This window comes from Panulirus ornatus, chromosome 61, assembly GCF_036320965.1.
Source record: "Panulirus ornatus isolate Po-2019 chromosome 61, ASM3632096v1, whole genome shotgun sequence".
NCBI classification, from domain to species: domain Eukaryota; kingdom Metazoa; phylum Arthropoda; class Malacostraca; order Decapoda; family Palinuridae; genus Panulirus; species Panulirus ornatus.
Window position 1 is genome coordinate 11,053,262 of NC_092284.1, and position 19,918 is coordinate 11,073,179.

General features: G+C 43.4%; 1 protein-coding gene across 14 annotated transcripts in view; it reads right to left on the reverse strand.

Moving 5' to 3' along the window:
• LOC139767396 (uncharacterized) overlaps positions 1–19,918 on the reverse strand; it is an 800,841-nt gene that overhangs the window by 18,148 nt on the left and 762,775 nt on the right. For 2 of the 14 annotated variants that reach the window (XR_011717095.1, XR_011717104.1), the window contains exons 3-4: positions 11,172–11,426; positions 4,641–5,325 (exon numbers count right to left, since the gene is read on the reverse strand). The gene's annotated coding sequence lies outside the window, so the exon portion shown is untranslated. The other 12 variants (XR_011717110.1, XR_011717111.1, XR_011717080.1 and 9 more) reach the window with 9 other exon arrangements.

Here is a 19,918-nt window from a genome sequence, read left to right on the forward strand (position 1 = left end):
ATGCCCCGATGTACGATAGTTTACCACGGCGGTCTGTTTTTCTCTGGCACACGACGAGAGGTTCTCTTTCCCCCCCCCCCCTTCAACAATGACAAACAACAACTCCCTACTCAAACGACGATCTCACCAACTGACATGCGTCTGCACCTCATATCCTGGCGCATTGGCACGTCCCATCCTGATACACGGCGGCGGATCACTCCAAGACAGACGAAGACGCATGACACATAACGAGCGAGTCATTCGCTAACACGCAACAGTCTTACTGCATCGCGCCGGGTTTGATGTCTCTCTCTCTCCCTCCCTCCCTAGGGTGCTACGGGAACTCACTCTCCGACACAAGATCATGGTCTCCCGGCTAACAATACCATGAGAGTATAGCGCTCCTTGAGGAACCAAATGCTCCCAATCGTGACACAAGTCACAGGAAGGGTCCCAGTCTGCCACATACCGTCATGTCAATCATTTATGTCGGTGGTTGACGCCTTGACTCGACGAAGGTTTACCCCCCTATGAAACTTACATGTGAAGGAGGTACCACCCTACTTGACTCGACGAAGGTTTACCCCCTATCAAACGTACACGTGAAGGAGGTACCACCCTCCTTGACTCGACGAAGGTTTACCCCTAATCAAACTCACACGTGAAGGAGGTACCACTCTCCTTGACTCGACGAAGGTTTACCCGTAATCAAACTCACACGTGAAGGAGGTACCACTCTCCTCGACTCGAAGATTTACCCCCTATCAAACTCGCAGGTGGAGGTACCACCCTCCTTGACTCGACGAAGGTTTACCCCACTATCAAACTCGCAGGTGGAGGTACCACCCTCCTTGACTCGACGAAGGTTTACCCCACTATCAAACTTACACGTGGAGGAGGTACCTCCCTCCTTGAGGCAAGAGACTTGATTGCTCTCATGACGGCTTCCTCCCTCTCTCTTGCGACGTCAGCAGGCGACTGAGGGTGGTCCTCGACGGTGGTCGTAGTGTCATCATATCCAACCCGTTGTTTGACTGGAATTCTGGAAATGAACGGTGTCTTAATTTTCCTTTCAGCTTGAACACATTAAGGCATATTTTTCTATTGATCTTAAGTTAAATTAAGAAATATTATATGTAACATCTACCAATGTTTGTGTGTGGGTCATGATAGATCTGAAATTATGAGTACATTATAGTTTAATCTATTATCATCCATCTTTAAATATATGCTTCAAATTGGTGGCAACTGCAAGGACAAAAGCCTCTCGCTAGCAATGTTATCCTTACAATTCTTGATCTGAGAACCGTTAGGGTAAACAAGATGCAATTGTATGTCATCATTTACCAGTAAAAGGAGCTTCAAAAGCTGGTCTCTTATTGTTTGTATACTGCAAATACAAAAGGTAGGTAGTCATTATTCCCATGTTGAGCTCTACTGCTAATTAAGGCAAACAACCATATAACTGTAATAACCTATTTGGAGGGGTCAGACGTTCCAAAAGGCTGTGAGCAATTAAAAGCTGTTGCCTGAACGAATCGTAACATAAACCAAAGTTCCAGACGAATTACTTTACTCTACATCTTTCTTGCAGTAGGAACTACAGAGTTGGCCACACTTCCACCATGTTCACCTATAGTTGACCAGTCATTCACCAGTGGTTACAGCCAATCGTCTCCCATGACTCATTAACCTGGCTATAAATAAAACCTCTTTTTCATGGAGCAATCAACTTTGGTAATGAGCCAGGCAGCGATAACGTCGTCGTTTGCTAGTTCCTTCACAATGTCGTCCTCTGACATATCCATGACATCAGTTCAGTAGATGACTCCACTGCATGAATTCATGGCAACCGGTATCGAGACCACGTCATGAATATGTAACTTCGTCAACTTAAGTAGCTCCGCTACCTGTTTCATCGACTTATCAAATCACCACTAACCAGTTTCCTAATCGTTTCAACATGTCCAAACCAACCATCAATGACGTTTCTGATTAGGAAGAGACTGAGGGAAGCAAGAGTCGTTGCTCTGGTCGTATGGGTCAACACAAAATCAGCGTTTCTTCTTTTTTATGGAAGCGTCCGTTACCACTACCCCCTACGGGGGCAGTGGATGGCTTACCTATGTCCATCCTAAAGGGGCCTAACCTCAAAATCTGGAATGCCAAACCACCCCAGATAGTGGAAAAAAAAAACTAAGTATCCCGAAAAAAGAAAGATCGGGCAATTGTTTTATGCAGAAAAGTTTCAAGGCGGAGCCGGTCGCACAAAGGCCAAGCGGAGTTCTCTTGCGGACAACCGTCAATGAAAGATCGATTTTGCATAGAACAACCTTATAAAAGATATTGATGAACAATAACTTTCAAAAAAATTACAAAACTAAGCAAGGGTAGCGATAACAGAGGGAGGAATAGCTACAACCTAGCTCTGAAAGACCGGCAATAGCTCCGTACAGGTCAGTAGCTGGTACGAGACTGTGGTCGGAACAACTACGACTGCACATTGCCCTGCGCAATGTCACTGCGCATGTAGTTATGGCTACCACCGCTAGGGATCAGTGGTGGCTTGCCTGACTGGCGTTTCTCTGTATGTTTATCCTGATCCCAGCCCTGAGCATACGGACAAATAGCAAAATATTGCATTAATTTTTAAAAATCACTTTATAAACACTGCACCGAGTGAAAAACACCTCTATAAAGACTACAGTTAAAACACGAACGTACAAGGCTACCGGAAGCAGCACTTCACATATAATTAACATTAGTAAACATACATCAAATTTAGATATATGTAAATAATCCGAAGAAAGCAGTGAAGGGTAACTGAAGATAGAAAGGCTGAAAGTAGAGAGTTGATCATGGCATTCTAAACGAACCCAAAATGGCATCCTAGCTAGGAGCTGTGTAATCCTTCCAACGTATTGATACGCGGAATAAAAGCTCATGGAAGCCCACTTGTCAAGGAAAAATGCACAGAAACATTGCCATAGTGGTAAGCAAAGTCTGACTTACCGAAAAGACGAGTAGACGCTACGACATCAGGCAACACAGACTTTAAATACAGAGCGTAAGAACACGTCCGTCTTGGGAGACGATACAAATAAGACTGCAAATGGCGGCCGAGCTCAGCGATAAACACATACAAAGAAGCGCAACTTAAAGACTTTGACATACTGATTCTTGTGATGCTGGCAGTAACGCCATCTGGAGGTCGATTAAAAACTATTAGAAAACGGGAAATATACACCTTAACTACCAAAGAAAACGGGAAACCTAAAGGTAATTGTAAGCTAGTCAGATCTGCCATAATTTCTGCAAGGAATAAAGTCCTTTGTTCTACTTTTATGTGGTATAAATGTTATGTTTTGCTTTAGCAATGGGGAAAACTCAATATAAACTTGACGTTTTGTTAAATGACAGAATTTTCTTCAAGGCTCAAGATCATAATTTTCTTTTTTCGTTTTCCTTTCTTGAATTTGTACTGGTAATTTATTGTAATTTAGATTTCCCTAATACTCTTACATGTCACCTCATTCTTAAGTATTGTGATAAAAGGAAACAATTGATCGTGTGATATTCATTTAGTGCAAAACAGTATTGATTAGTATATATCAGAACACATTTTGTTCCCACCTTATGATAGACTGTATGTACATGCATATTTTCAATTGCTGAAAACGTATGGAGAACTTCTTGTATGAGAAATAAATACTGTTTTTATGATAAGAGATGTAGTAAAGTATTTAGTCATCTTTGTATATTTCCTATAAAATATTCTTTTGTATCTCTGAAAAATGTTCAAGATTCTGTATTTCTTTTCTGTTATTACCCTTATTCCACTGAGAATTTGTATGCTTCTCACTGTTGGGAGCACATAGATCCACATTGTATCTACATTTCTTCTCAGCAAAATTTCTTAAACATTAGCACACAGTATGCCTCTTATAATCACTGTTTCAACATTATTTGCTTCCAATTCTTTCGTATAATATTTGCTTCCAATTTGCTTCCAATCCTTTCGTATAACTTTTGTGTTTTTGGTACGGTAAGAGCAATGCTTATCTATAGATATCTGTGGTACATGTATACAACTATACATAGTATCATTATCTTCTGTGGATGAAAGTAGAACTTATCTCTATACCATCAACTTCTACGATGGTCTAGTGACATTCATCCTCATTCATCATCCTAACCATTAAAATGTACCTCAGACATTTCAGTTAGAGAGGGTGTAATATCTATCAAGCTGAAGGTAGGAGAAGGCTGCAGGTGGCTAATGCAAACCACTGAACCAAGTGCTGCTGTAGTACGGTTTAGTATCTGAGCAGCAAGGTGTATACTTAACTGAACACTGCTGATATTATGGAAATAGGTTACAATTATGCCGCACGATTTCCCCATTATGATATTCACTTGGATACTCCTATCACTATGTTTGTCCTTCTCGTAAGCAGGACATGGATACACTCCATCATTCGTCAGCATTAAAATTGGCCGATACTCAAATCATTGATTTCTTTCTCTTTACTGACGACTCTTCGATCGTATCACACTGGTGCTTTGCTATGTGTTGGTGGAATGTTTTGCCTTTAATACAGCTTAAAAACAATAGACAAAATCAAACAAAAGATCAAATACCTTATTGTAATCGTTATCACTCGATCATAGATTCATACAGCTGGAGAGACAAACAAAAATGTTGGTGGCTGCCATTTAATTCACAACTGGGCAAGAACAACCCTCCATAACGTGAATAAATTACATACACATATTTTCCTCTACATATCGTATAAGTACACATTGTCCTCTGCTTATTATTGACACTAATGTATACTAAGCAATAATAAACTTATCAATTTCCAGAGATAAATAAAACCCAACTTTTAGGTACAATTCAATACCCTGTCCAGCCTGCAGAGTTCCCGAAGGGCGTGGACGTGGTTCAGTAGTTGATGGCTACACTTCTCGTCTCCTGGTGGCCAGGTGTACGCCATTTCTGCCCAAATATGTTCAATGACAATGAGGTCCACTCCTTTGCTGGCCTAGTCCAGGAGCTGTAGGGTGTCTTGTTCCTAGGGACCAGCGTTCAAGAACACGAGCAGTGTGGACGGGGAACCTGTCGCTAATAGAAATGACATGCCCGGCAGGGAGAGGTAAACCCCTCTCCCGCAGAGACGGCAAGAAACGTTCCTTCAGCAGTTACTGCGACAGTGGTTGCAGTAAAGCGACCTCCAATGTGGAAAACGTCACCCAGGCCATGTAATGTCACTTTCCTCTAGATGCAGTAGGTAAAGTGACATGTACGGGCCTCCTCGCTCATGTTGGCTCGGTCATTTGTGCCTGTGGAACATTGTATAATTTTAACGTTTATTGTACTGGTTCGACAGGATTTATATCATTTGTGTTGTATAAACAGTATATCATTAACATTTGGGTATCTGCATGAATTTCTTATTACAATAAATACGACGTTCGAAATTTTTGAACAGCAACAAATCATTAACTTCCTGCCTGGTACAGTTCCTCCTCCAGAAGTGAACCTTGCCATGAGAGTTGGAGACACACACACCACCTCCGTGAACACTGCTTCAGACCAGAATCTGAGTTTCGCTCGGGATGTGTGCTGTTCCCTCAGGCGTTCATTCCTCGCTGGAGTTCTGTGGTGTGTTCCTTTGTCGTGTAATATTCGCCTGTCGCTAAACGGGGAGACGTCTTATGCCCATCACGTTCGCTGGAGGGAGGTCACCTTTGCAGCTCCTGTTCTCTCTGCCAAACAATAAAACACAACCATGTTCACAGGGAATGGATACAATTGGTTGCCTAAATTGAACATTTCAATTTCAATTATCAATTTGAGATAGTTATAAACCTAATTTCACAACTTTTACATAATCTACATAATATCTTTAGTATGAAATTGTGGTTACAGTAATGTGATAATATTTCCAGATATATTGCCTACTTCATTGTTGTCAAGGTTTAGCCATAATCAAATATAGTCACCCGAAGTATTTGGCTGCTAATAAACTCTGACGCAGGGACCTCATTCTCTATGCAGCCTTCATTATTGCTGCCATTTCCCCCACTCCTTTTCACAGACACTCATAACTTCCATTAAGTTGTTAAGGTTACTGCTCTCCACCACCCGTATGGACAAAACATTATCAAGGAGAGTGATCATACGACCTCTGAGCACCAGCCTCTCGTCACTCCGGTTCACCTTAGCCTACCTCATCGCGCGATCCAGTACACAAGCTGCCGCTCCCTGGCCAGCCGACCCTAACATACCTCAGTGCGATCCAGTAGACAAGCTGCCGCTCCCTGGCCAGCCAACCCTAGCGTACACACAACAAAAAAAACTATCGCGCAGAGGGGGTCTGAAGACGTCTGTAATGATCACTGACCTACCTGTTGTATCATGCCGGTAGGGTTGGTATACGTGCCTGGAAGCCACAGGTTTCCAGAGTCCTATGCTAAACCCATGGAAGTTACGTGCCACAAGAGCGGCATTATACCATTAACAATAAAATTACATCATACAAGGCAGTACGAACTCCTACTTTTAAATTGGTGTGTGTAATATAGCTGTGAGACACACACAGCTATATGCGAGGTAAACACAATAGCTTCATATTGTATAGGTGTAATTTGGGAAGAATATGTTTTCCTATTGATATTGTATTATTCTATAGCACACCCGGGTTCGTGGCAGTCCATAAAGGTTATCTTACACCGCCATTTCGTGTCCAGCCAGAAAATGTAATGAGACATGTGACATATTTTTGAAACAATGAAACAGCGCGGGTATAGTTCACTGCGAGCCAATGTCGAAAGGTTGTTTTTGTGGTATATCTAATTTTACCATGGAGACCTCACAAGAGACACGTGAAGCTATTCTACAGCTTCATAATGAGGGCTACAGCGACTCTGAAATTAGGAAACGTCTTGGTATTCACCGGTCAACCGTAGCACGATGGATTCGCCGACCACATCACATGTTATATTTGCAATATGTCATCCTTTCCCTAGGCCATAGCAGCTGTCATTGCTGCTGCCCCCTTCACGCCCGCTAGCAACATTCGGGATACTCTTGGTCTGCAGTGCACCACTCAAACTGTCCGAAACAGACATCACTCTGATGGGCTACGTGGTCGCATACCAGCAACAAAACCTATGTTAAGTGAGGCAAACATGGAGAGCAGGGTGGAGTATGCGTTGGAGTATGCGGACAAGCCACATCAGTTTTGGGAGAACGTCATCTTTTGTGATGAAAAAACCTTCTGCAGCGATGGTCCTCCTGCAAACAAACATGTTTGGCGACATCCTAACACCAGGTTAGCTCTTTCTCTCTCTCTCAGAAACACACACACACACACACACACAGGTTATGCTATATAACATATTCTCCATTTTATAATGACAATTTCTGGTGAGGCCAACATGAACAACCGTTCCGGAAGTGCTTTGAAACCAGGGTGCCACGGCCAGCACAGTCGTTTGCTGCTTGAAACGTCCTGTTGTGCTGCAGTATTACATTTTAGTTATGCACAGTCATTATTTTTTAAGTGAATAACAGTGATCATGATCACTTTATACGGCATATGTAACTACTGTAGCAATAATCTCCATTTACGATGTGATTTCATAATGAATAACTATTATATATTGTTAGTTGATATCTTTTAATTTACTTAGTTATTATCTTAATCTATATTGCAGCATCAGTTGCACTAATACGAGTAAGACACAATGTCTTATGCAATTTTATACATTTTATATAACCAGATACGAGACACATGTGGTGGGTAGCAGGAGGAGTGGGCGCGTCAGTGCAGGACTATTTGGTTGGATCCATGGTGCTGGTGTCGGTGAATTGGTGGATGTCGGGCCTGGCCAGTTGACCGGACCTAGATACGTTGAGATACTGGAGGAGGTCTTGCTACCTTCAGTGGGGGCTATGCCGTTTCCAGAGCCGCAGCCATTTTACCTCGTCCAAGATAATAGCCCATTTCACACATCCAGGGTTGCAAAGGCGTGGTATGCTCGCCATCCACGTATAACAGTGTTGCCACATCCTGCAAAATCGCCTGATCTCAACCCGATAGAGCACGTATGGGCGGCCATGCAGAAAGGATGCCTGACCGACAACATCGATGTCGTGCTACAGTCGTAAATGATGCTTTACAAGCATGGGAACATCTGCGAAGCCCTTCTGGTAGGAACTTAACGCAGACGTTAGTGACATACATGCCTCGAAGGCTCAATGAAGTGTTGGCAACGGGAGGAGGTTATACCAAGTATTGAAATAATAAAACTTACAGTCAAAGATTACTTTCTTAACCTCCAACAACATGTCTATGGTCATGTTAAATAGAACTCTGATTTTCACTGTTAAAGGGAAGTTAACTAAGTTAACTAAGTTAACGCAGACGTTAGTGGCATACATGCCTCGAAGGCTCAATGAAGTGTTGGCAACGGGAGGAGGTTATACCAAGTATTGAAATAATAAAACTTACAGTCAAAGATTACTTTCTTAACCTCCAACAACATGTCTATGGTCATGTTAAATAGAAATCTGATTTTCACTGTTAAAGGGAAGTTAACTAATGCAGATCCATGAAAAGAGTCATTACTTTTCATGTTGGTTTACTAAATACTAAGATGTGGTGCCAGGTTTGTGACTTACTGTTATCAGTCACACAGGTGATACTACATATTACGTGAGGTTGCTGATTAATCTAAACCAGCAGACAGATAAATCACCGCCGGTATGAAGTAAGGTGTCGTAGTTACCATGTAGTGTATTATTTTACACCACGAATTTGACACTATGCAAGAGAATGATTACTGCAATATGCATTTCTGTGCAGAATATTACATTCACATGCTCAATTTACGTATCCCATCTACTGTACTACATACTGAAGGATATAACGTTGCCATTAGATAGGTGAGGACACCAACAGGCAGGGACATCAGGGCTACCACCATCTCACAGGAAAATGTTGACTGTTCCATTATTCCACGTCTGGTGCGTCATTTTGTTTCGTACAAAAAAGGCGCGATAGTTTTTTTTGCTGTGTGTACCTCAACGTGATCCAGTAGACAAGCTACCGCTCCCTGGCCAGCAGACCTTTGCCTACCTCAACTCGATCCAGTAGACGAGCGGCCACACCCTGGCCAGCCGACCCTTGCCTACCTCACCGCGATCCAGTAGACAAGCTGCCGCTCTTTGGCCAGCCTATCCTTGCCTACCTCAGCGCGTTCCAGTAGACGAGCTGCCACTCACTGGCCAGCCGACTCTAGCCTACCGCAATATAATCCAGCAGACGAGCTGCCACTCCCTAGCCAGCCGACCTTAGCCTACCTCACCGCGATCCAGTAGACAAGCTGCCGCTCCCTGGCCAGCCGACCCTAGCCTACCTCACCGCGATCCAGTAGACAAGCTGCCGCTCCCTGGCCAGCCGATCCTTGCGTACCTCAACGCGATCCAGTAGACGAGCTGCCACTCCCTGGCCAGCCGACCCTAGCCTACCTCACCGCGATCCAGTAGACAAACTGCCGCTCCCTGGCCAGCCGACCTTAGCCTACTTCACCGAGATCCAGTAGACAAGCTGCCGCTCCCTGGCCAGCCGTCCCTAGCCTACCTCACCGCGATCCAGTAGACAAGCTACCGCTCCCTGGCCAGCCGACCTTAGCCTACCTCACCGAGATCCAGTAGACAAGCTGCCGCTCCCTGGCCAGCCGACCCTAGCCTATCTCACCGCGATCCAGTAGACAAGCTGACGCTCCCTGGCCAGCCGACCTTAGCCTACCTCACCGCGATCCAGTAGACAAGCTGCCGCTCTTTGGCCAGCCTACCCTTGCCTACCTCAGCGCGTTCCAGTAGACGAGCTGCCACTCACTGGCCAGCCGACTCTAGCTTACCGCAATATAATCCAGCAGACGAGCTGCCACTCCCTAGCCAGCCGACCTTAGCCTACCTCACCGCGATCCAGTAGACAAGCTGCCGCTCCCTGGCCAGCCGACCCTAGCCTACCTCACCGCGATCCAGTAGACAAGCTGCCGCTCCCTGGCCAGCCGATCCTTGCGTACCTCAACGCGATCCAGTAGACGAGCTGCCACTCCCTGGCCAGCCGACCCTAGCCTACCTCACCGCGATCCAGTAGACAAACTGCCGCTCCCTGGCCAGCCGACCTTAGCCTACTTCACCGAGATCCAGTAGACAAGCTGCCGCTCCCTGGCCAGCCGACCCTAGCCTACCTCACCGCGATCCAGTAGACAAGCTACCGCTCCCTGGCCAGCCGACCTTAGCCTACCTCACCGAGATCCAGTAGACAAGCTGCCGCTCCCTGGCCAGCCGACCCTAGCCTATCTCACCGCGATCCAGTCGACAAGCTGACGCTCCCTGGCCAGCCGACCTTAGCCTACCTCACCGATATCCAGTAGACAAGCTGCCGCTCACTGGCCAGCCGAACCTTGCCTACCTCAACGTGATCCAGTAGTCGAGCTGCCACTCCCTGGTCAGCCGACAAGCTGCCGCTCCCTGGCCAGCCGACCCTAGCCTACCTCACCGCGATTCAGTAGACAAGCTGCTGCTCCCTGGCCAGCCGACCCTTGCCTACCTCAACGCGATCTAGTAGACAAGCTGCCGCTCCCTGGCCAGCTGACCCTAGTCTATATCAACGCGATCCAGCGGACGAGCTGCCACTCCCTGGGCAGCCGACCCTACCCTACCTTAACGCAATCCGGTAGACAAGCTGCCGCTCCCTGGCCAGCAGACATTTGCCTACCTCAACTCGATCCAGTAGACGAGCTGCCACACCCTGGCCAGCCGACCCTAGCCTACCTCAACGCGATCCAGTAGACGAGCTGCCAATACAAGGTCAGCCGACCCTTGCCTACCTCAGCGCGATCCAGTAGACGAGCTACCACTCCCTGGCCAGCCGACCCTAGCCTACCTTACCGCGAGCCAGTAGACGAAGTGCCACTCCATGGCCAGCAGACCCTTGTCTACCTCACCGCGATCCAGTCGACAAGCTGCCGCTCCCTGGCCAGCCGACCTTTATATCATTTGTGTTGTATAAACAGTATATGATTAACATTTGGGTATTCGCATGAATTTTTTATTACCATAAATACGACGTTCTAAATTTTTGAACAGCAACAAATCATTAACTTCCTGCCTGGTACAGTTCCTCCTCCAGCAGTGAACCTTGCCATGAGAGTTGGAGACACACACATCACCTCCGTGAACACTGCTTCAGAGCAAAATCTGAGTTTCGCTCGGGATGTGTGCTGCTCCCTCAGGCGTTCATTCCTCGCTGGAGTTCTGTGGTGTGTTCCTTTGTCGTGAAATATTCGCCTGTCGCTCAACGGGGAGACGTCTTATGCCCATCACGTTCGCTGGAGGGAGGTCACCTTTGCAGCTCCTGTTCTCTCTGCCAAATAATAAAACACAACCATGTTCACAGGGAATGGATACAATCGGTTGCCTAAATTGAATATTTCAATTTTAATTATCAAGTTTAGATAGTTATAAGCCTAATTTAACAACTTTTACATAATCTACATAATATCTTTAGTATGAAATTGTGGTTACAGTAACGATGATAATATTTCCAGATATATTGCCTACTTCATTGTTATCAAGGTTTAGCCATAATCAAATATAGTCACCCGAAGTATTTGGCTGCTAATAAACTCTGATGCAGGGACCTCATTCTCTATGCAGCCTTCATTATTGCTGCCATTTCCCCCACTCCTTTTCACAGACACTCATAACTTCCATTAAGTTGTTAAGGTTACTGCTCTCCACCATCCGTATGGACCAAACATTATCAAGGAGAGTGATCATGCGACCTCTGAGCACCAGCCTCTCGTCACTCCGGTTCTCCTTAGCCTACCTCATCGCGCGATCCAGTAGACAAGCTGCCGCTCCCTGGCCAGCCGACCCTAACATACCTCAGTGCGATCCAGTAGACAAGCTGCCGCTCCCTGGCCAGCCGACCTTAGCCTACCTCAGTGATCCAGTAGACAAGCTGCCGCTCCCTGGCCAGCCGACCCTAGCGTGCACACAACAAAAAACTATCGCGCAGAGGGGGTCTGAAGACGTCTGTAATGATCACACCTACCTGTTGTCCCATGCCGGTAGGGTTGGTATACGTGCCTGGAAGCCACAGGTTTCCAGAGTCCTATGCTAGACCCATGTAAGTTACGTGCCACAAGAGCGGCATTATATCATTAACAATAAAATTACATCATACAAGGCAGTACGAACCCCTACTTTTGAATTGGTGTGTGCAATATAGCTGTGAGACACACACAGCTATATGCGGCAACCCCCGTATGTGGCAGCTGCAGCATACCTCAATGTGATGCGAGGTAAACACAATAGCTTCATATTGTATAGGTGTAATTTGGGAAGAATATGTTTTACTATTGATATTGTATTATTCTATAGCACATCTGGGTTCGTGGCAGTCCATAAAGGTTATCATACACAGCCATTTCGTGTCCATGCAGGAAATGTAATGAGACATGCGATATATTTTTGAAACAATGAAACAGCGCGGGTATAGTTCACTGCGAGCCAATGTCGAAAGGTTGTTTTTGTGGTATATCTAATTTTACCATGGAGATCTCACAAGAGACACGTGAAGCTTCATTTTGAGGGCTACAGCAACTCTGAAATTAGGAAACGTCTTGGTATTCACCGGTCAACAAATTAAATTAAAGACAAATTAAAGCTTTAGTTTAAATCCCCTTTGGCGCCACCAAAGGCAATTACAGGTGCATAGAGGCACCAAAAGGGAAAGAAACATTTGCAAAGCTTACTTTAATGCCACTTTGGGGATGCTAAAGGGCAAGAGAATTGCGGTGAGGCATCAAAAAATTTAGAGGAAAATTGAAGGATTAATCTAAATCCCCTTTGGCGTCTTCAAAGGCCTTTACAGGAGAATAGTGGTATCTAAAGGGAAAGACCCTAATTAAAAGTTTACTTAAAATACCCTTTGGGGGTGCCAACGTCCAATACAGTTGCATGGTGGCATCCAAAAATAAAAAGACAAATTAAAGGTTTATTTTAAATCCCCTTTGGCACCGCCAAAGGCAATTACAGGGGCATAGAGGCATCAAAAGGGAAAGAAACATTTGGAAAGCTTACTTTAATGCCACTTCGGGGAGGCCAAAGGGCAAGAGAATTGCATGGACGCATCGAAAAATTTAGAGGAAAATTGAAGGATTAATCTAACTCCAATTTGGCGTCTTCAAAGGCCTTTACAGGGGAATAGTGTTATCTGAAGGGAAAGAGACAAATTAAAAGTTTAATCAACAGACCGTTTAGGGGTGCCAAAGTCCAATACCTTTGCATGGTGGCATCCAAAAATAAAAAGACAAAGTAAGATTTAGTTTAAATCCCCTTTGGCGCCGCCAAAGGCAATTACAGGGGCATAGAGGCATCAAAAGGGAAAGAAACATTTCGAAAGCTTACTTTAATACCACTTTGAGGATGCCAAAGGGCAAGAGAATTGCGTGGAGACATCCAAAAATTTAGAGGAAAATTGAAGGATTAATCTAAATCCCCTTTGGCGTCTTCAAAGGCCTTTACAGGGGAATAGTGGCATCTAAAGGGAAAGACCCTAATTAAAAGTTTACTTAAAATACCCTTTGGGGGTGCCAAAGTCCAATACAGTTGCATGGTGGCATCCAAAAATAAAAAGACAAATTAAATGTTTATTTTAAATCCCCTTTGGCGCCGCCAAAGGCAATTACAGGGGCATAGAGGCATCAAAAGGGAAAGAAACATTTGGAAAGCTTACTTTAATGCCACTTTGGGGATGCTAAAGGGCAAGAGAATTGCATGGACGCATCGAAAAATTTAGAGGAAAATTGAAGGATTAATCTAACTCCCCTTTGGCGTCTTCAAAGGCCTTTACAGGGGAATAGTGGCATCTGAAGGGAAAGAGAAAAATTAAAAGTTTATTTAAAAGACCGTTTAGGGGTGCCAAAGTCCAATACCTTTGCATGGTGGCATCCAAAAATAAAAAGACAAATTAAAGCTTTAGTTTAAATCCCCTTTGGCGCCACCAAAGGCAATTACAGGTGCATAGAGGCACCAAAAGGGAAAGAAACATTTGCAAAGCTTACCTTAATGCCACTTTGCGAATGCCAAAGTGCAAGGTAATTGCGTGGAGGCATCCAAAATCTTAGAGGGAAATTGAAGGATTAATCTAAATCCCCTTTGGCGTCTTCAAAGCCCTTTACGGGGGAGTAGTGGCATCTGAAGGGAAAGAGATAAATTAAAATTTTATATAAAAGACCGTTTAGGGGTGCCAAAGTCCAATACAGCTGCACGGTGGCATCCAAAAGTAAAAAGACAAATGAAAGGTTTAGTTTAAATCCTCTTTGGAGCCGCTAAAGGCAATTACAGGGGCATAGAGGCATCAAAAGACTAAGAAACATTTGCAAAGCTTACTTTAATGCCACTTTGGGGATGCCAAAGGTCAAGAAAATTGCGGTGAGGCATCCCAAAATTTAGAGGAAAATTGAAGGATTAATCTAAATCACCTTTGGCGTCTTCAAAGGCCTATACATGGGAATAGTGGTATCTAAAGGGAAACACCCTAATTAAAAGTTTACTTAAAATACCCTTTGGGGGTGCCGTATCTAAAGGGAAACACCCTAATTAAAAGTTTACTTAAAATACCCTTTGGGGGTGCCAAAGTCCAATACAGTTGCATGGTGGCATCCAAAAATAAAAAGACAAATTAAATGTTTATTTTAGATCCCCTTTGGCGCCGCCAAAGGCAATTACAGGGGCATAGAGGCATCATAAGGGAAAGAAACATTTGGAAAGCTTACTATAATGCCACTTTGGGGATGCCAAAGGTCAAGAGAATTGCGGTGAAGCATCCAAAAATTTAGAGAAAAATTGAAGGATTAATCTAAATCCCCTTTGGCGTCTTCAAAGGCCTTTACAGGAGAATAGTGGTATCTGAAGGGAAAGAGACAAATTAAAAGTTTACTTAACAGACCGTTTAGGGGTGCCAAAGTCTAATACCTTTGCATGGTGGCATCCAAAAACAAAAAGACAAATTAAAGATTTATTTTAAATCCCCTTTGGCGCCGCCAAAGGCAATTACAGGGGCATAGAGGCATCAAAAGGGAAAGAAAAATTTCGAAAGCTTACTTTAATACCACTTTGGTGATGCCAAAGAGGAAGAGAATTGCGTGGAGACATCAAAAAATTTATAAGAAAATTGAAGGATTAATCTAAATCCCCTTTGGCGTCTTCAAAGGCCTTTACAGGGGAATAGTGGCATCTAAAGGGAAAGACCCTAATCAAAAGTTTACTTAAAATACTCTTTGGGGGTGCCAAAGTCCAATACAGTTGCATGGTGGCATCCAAAAATAAAAAGACAAATTAAAGGTTTATTTTAAATCCCCTTTGGCGCCGCCAAAGGCAATTACAGGGGCATAGAGGCATCAAAAGGGAAAGAAACATTTCGAAAGCTTACTTTAATACCACTTAGGGGATGCCAAAGGGCAAGAGAATTGCGTGGAGACATCCAAAAATTTAGAGGAAAATTGAAGGATTAATCTAAATCCCCTTTGGCGTCTTCAAAGGCCTTTACAGGGGAATAGTGGCATCTAAAGGGAAAGACCCTAATTAAAAGTTTACTTAAAATACCCTTTGGGGGTGCCAAAGTCCAATACCTTTGCATGGTGGCATCCAAAAATAAAAAGACAAATTAAATGTTTATTTTAAATCCCCTTTGGCGCCGCCAAAGGCAATTACAGGGGCATAGAGGCATCAAAAGGGAAAGAAACATTTGGAAAGCTTACTTTAATGCCACTTTGGGGATGCTAAAGGGCAAGAGAATTGCATGGACGCATCGAAAAATTTAGAGGAAAATTGAAGGATTAATCTAACTCCCCTTTGGCGTCTTCAAAGGCCTTTACAGGGGAATAGTGGCATCTGAAGGGAAAGAGACAAATTAAAAGTTTATTTAAAAGACCGTTTAGGGGTGCCAAAGTCCAATACCTTTGCATGGTGGCATCCAAAAATAAAAAGACAAATTAAAGCTTTAGTTTAAATCCCCTTTGGCGCCACCAAAGGCAATTACAGGTGCATAGAGGCACCAAAAGGGAAAGAAACATTTGCAAAGCTTACCTTAATGCCACTTTGCGAATGCCAAAGTGCAAGGTAATTGCGTGGAGGCATCCAAAATCTTAGAGGGAAATTGAAGGATTAATCTAAATCCCCTTTGGCGTCTTCAAAGCCCTTTACGGGGGAGTAGTGGCATCTGAAGGGAAAGAGATAAATTAAAATTTTATATAAAAGACCGTTTAGGGGTGCCAAAGTCCAATACAGCTGCACGGTGGCATCCAAAAGTAAAAAGACAAATGAAAGGTTTAGTTTAAATCCTCTTTGGAGCCGCTAAAGGCAATTACAGGGGCATAGAGGCATCAAAAGACTAAGAAACATTTGCAAAGCTTACTTTATTGCCACTTTGGGGATGCCAAAGGTCAAGAAAATTGCGGTGAGGCATCCCAAAATTTAGAGGAAAATTGAAGGATTAATCTAAATCACCTTTGGCGTCTTCAAAGGCCTATACATGGGAATAGTGGTATCTAAAGGGAAACACCCTAATTAAAAGTTTACTTAAAATACCCTTTGGGGGTGCCAAAGTCCAATACAGTTGCATGGTGGCATCCAAAAATAAAAAGACAAATTAAATGTTTATTTTAGATCCCCTTTGGCGCCGCCAAAGGCAATTACAGGGGCATAGAGGCATCATAAGGGAAAGAAACATTTGGAAAGCTTACTATAATGCCACTTTGGGGATGCCAAAGGTCAAGAGAATTGCGGTGAAGCATCCAAAAATTTAGAGAAAAATTGAAGGATTAATCTAAATCCCCTTTGGCGTCTTCAAAGGCCTTTACAGGAGAATAGTGGTATCTGAAGGGAAAGAGACAAATTAAAAGTTTACTTAACAGACCGTTTAGGGGTGCCAAAGTCTAATACCTTTGCATGGTGGCATCCAAAAACAAAAAGACAAATTAAAGATTTATTTTAAATCCCCTTTGGCGCCGCCAAAGGCAATTACAGGGGCATAGAGGCATCAAAAGGGAAAGAAACATTTGGAAAGCTTACTTTAATACCACTTTGGTGATGCCAAAGAGGAAGAGAATTGCGTGGAGACATCAAAAAATTTATAAGAAAATTGAAGGATTAATCTAAATCCCCTTTGGCGTCTTCAAAGGCCTTTACAGGGGAATAGTGGCATCTAAAGGGAAAGACCCAAATCAAAAGTTTACTTAAAATACTCTTTGGGGGTGCCAAAGTCCAATACAGTTGCATGGTGGCATCCAAAAATAAAAAGACAAATTAAAGGTTTATTTTAAATCCCCTTTGGCGCCGCCAAAGGCAATTACAGGGGCATAGAGGCATCAAAAGGGAAAGAAACATTTCGAAAGCTTACTTTAATGCCACTTTGGGGATGCCAAAGGGCAAGAGAATTGCATGGACGAATCGAAAAATTTAGAGGAAAATTGAAGGATTAATCTAACTCCCCTTTGGCGTCTTCAAAGGCCTTTACAGGGGAATAGTGGCATCTGAAGGGAAAGAGACAAATTAAAAGTTTACTTAAAAGACCGTTTAGGGGTGCCAAAGTCCAATACCTTTGCATGGTGGCATCCAAAAATAAAAAGACAAATTAAAGCTTTAGTTTAAATCCCCTTTGGCGCCACCAAAGGCAATTACATTGGCATAGAGGCACCAAAACGGAAAAATACATTTGCAAAGCTTACCTTAATGCCACTTTGGGGATGCCAAATAGCAAGGGAATTGCGTGGAGGCATCCAAAATCTTAGAGGAAAATTGAGGGATTAATCTAAATCCCCTTTGGCGTTTTCAAAGGCCTTTACAGGGGAGTAGTGGCATCTGAAGCGAAGGAGATGAATTAAAATTTTATATAAAAGACCGTTTAGGGGTGCCAAAGTCCAATACAGCTGCACGGTAGCATCCATAAGGAAAAAGACAAATGAAAGGTTAGATTTAAATCCACTTTGGAGCCACCAAAGGCAATTACAGGGGCATAGAGGCATCAAAAGGGAAAGAAACATTTGCAAAGCTTACTTTATTGCCACTTTGGGGATGCCAGGGGTCAAGAGAATTGCCATGAGGCATGAAAAAATTTAGAGAAAAATTGAAGGATTAATCTAAATCCCCTTTGGCGTCTTCAAAGGCCTTTACTGGGGAATAGTGGCATCTGAAGGGAAAGAGACAAATTAAAAGTTTACTTAACAGACCGTTTAGGGATGCCAAACTCTAATACCTTACCATGGTGGCATCCAAAAACAAAAAAACAAATTAAAGATTTAGTTTAAATCCCCTTTGGCGCCGCCAAAGGCAATTACAGAGGCATAGAGGTATCAAAAGGGAAAGAAACATTTCGAAAGCTTACTTTAATACCACTTTAGGGATGCCAAAGGGCAAGAGAATTGCGTGGAGACATCAAAAAATTTAGAGGAAAATTGAAGCATTAATCTAAATCCCCTTTGGCGTCTTCAAAGGCCTTTACAGCTGAATAGTGGCATCTAAAGGGAAAGACCCTAATTAAAAGTTTACTTAAAATACCCTTTGGGGGTGCCAAAGTCCAATACAGTTGCATGGTGGCATCCAAAATAAAAAGACAAATCAAATATTTATTTTAAATCCCCTTTGGTTCCGCCAAAGGCAATTACAGGGGCATAGAGGCATGAAAAGGTAGAGAAACATTTGGAAAGCTTACTTTAATGCCACTTTGGGGATGCCAAAGGGCAAGAGAATTGCATGGACGCATCGAAAAATTTAGAGGAAAATTGAAGGATTAATCTAACTCCCCTTTGGCGTCTTGAAAGGCCTTTACAGGGGAATAGTGGCATCTGAAGAGAAAGAGACAAATTAAAAGTTTACTTAAAAGACCGTTTAGGGGTGCCAAAGTCCAATACCTTTGCATGGTGGCATCCAAAAAAAAAAAGACAAATTAAAGCTTTAGTTTAAATCCCCTTTGGCGCCACCAAAGGCAATTACAGGGGCATAGAGGCACCAATAGGGAAAGAAGCATCTGCAAAGCTTACCTTAATGCCACTTTGGGGATGCCAAAGTGCAAGGGAATTGCGTGGAGGCATCCAAAATCTTAGAGGAAAATTGAAGGATTAATCTAAATCCCCTTTGGCGTCTTCAAAGGCCTTTACAGGGGAGTAGTGGCATCTGAAGGGAAAGAGATAAATTAAGATTTTTTATAAAAGACCGTTTAGGGGTGCCAAAGTCCAATACAGGTGCAGGGAGGCATCCAAAATTAAAAAGACAAATTAAAGGTTTATTTTCAATCCCCTTTGGCGCCGCCAAAGGCAATTACAGGGGCATAGAGGCATCATAAGGGAAAGAAACATTTGGAAAGCTTACTTTAATGCCACTTTGGGGATGCCAAAGGGCAAGAGAATTGCATGGAGGCATCGAAAAAATTAGAGGAAAATTGAAGGATTAATCTAACTCCCCTTTGGCGTCTTCAAAGGCCTTTACAGGGGAATAGTGGCATCTAAAGGGAAAGACCCTAATTAAAAGTTTACTTAAAATACCTTTTGGGGGTGCCAAAGTCCAATACAGTTGCATGGTGGCATCCAAAAATAAAAAGACAAATTAAAGGTTTAGTTTAAATCCCCTTTGGCGCCGCCAAAGGCAATTACAGGGGCATAGAGGCATCAAAAGGGAAAGAAACATTTGGAAAGCTTACTTTAATGCCACTTTGGTGATGCCAAAGGGCAAGAGAATTGCGTGGAGGCATCCAAAAATTTAGAGGAAAATTGAAGGATTAATCTAAATCCCCTTTGGCGTCTTCAAAGGCCTTTACAGGGGAATAGTGGCATCTGAAGGGAAAGAGACAAA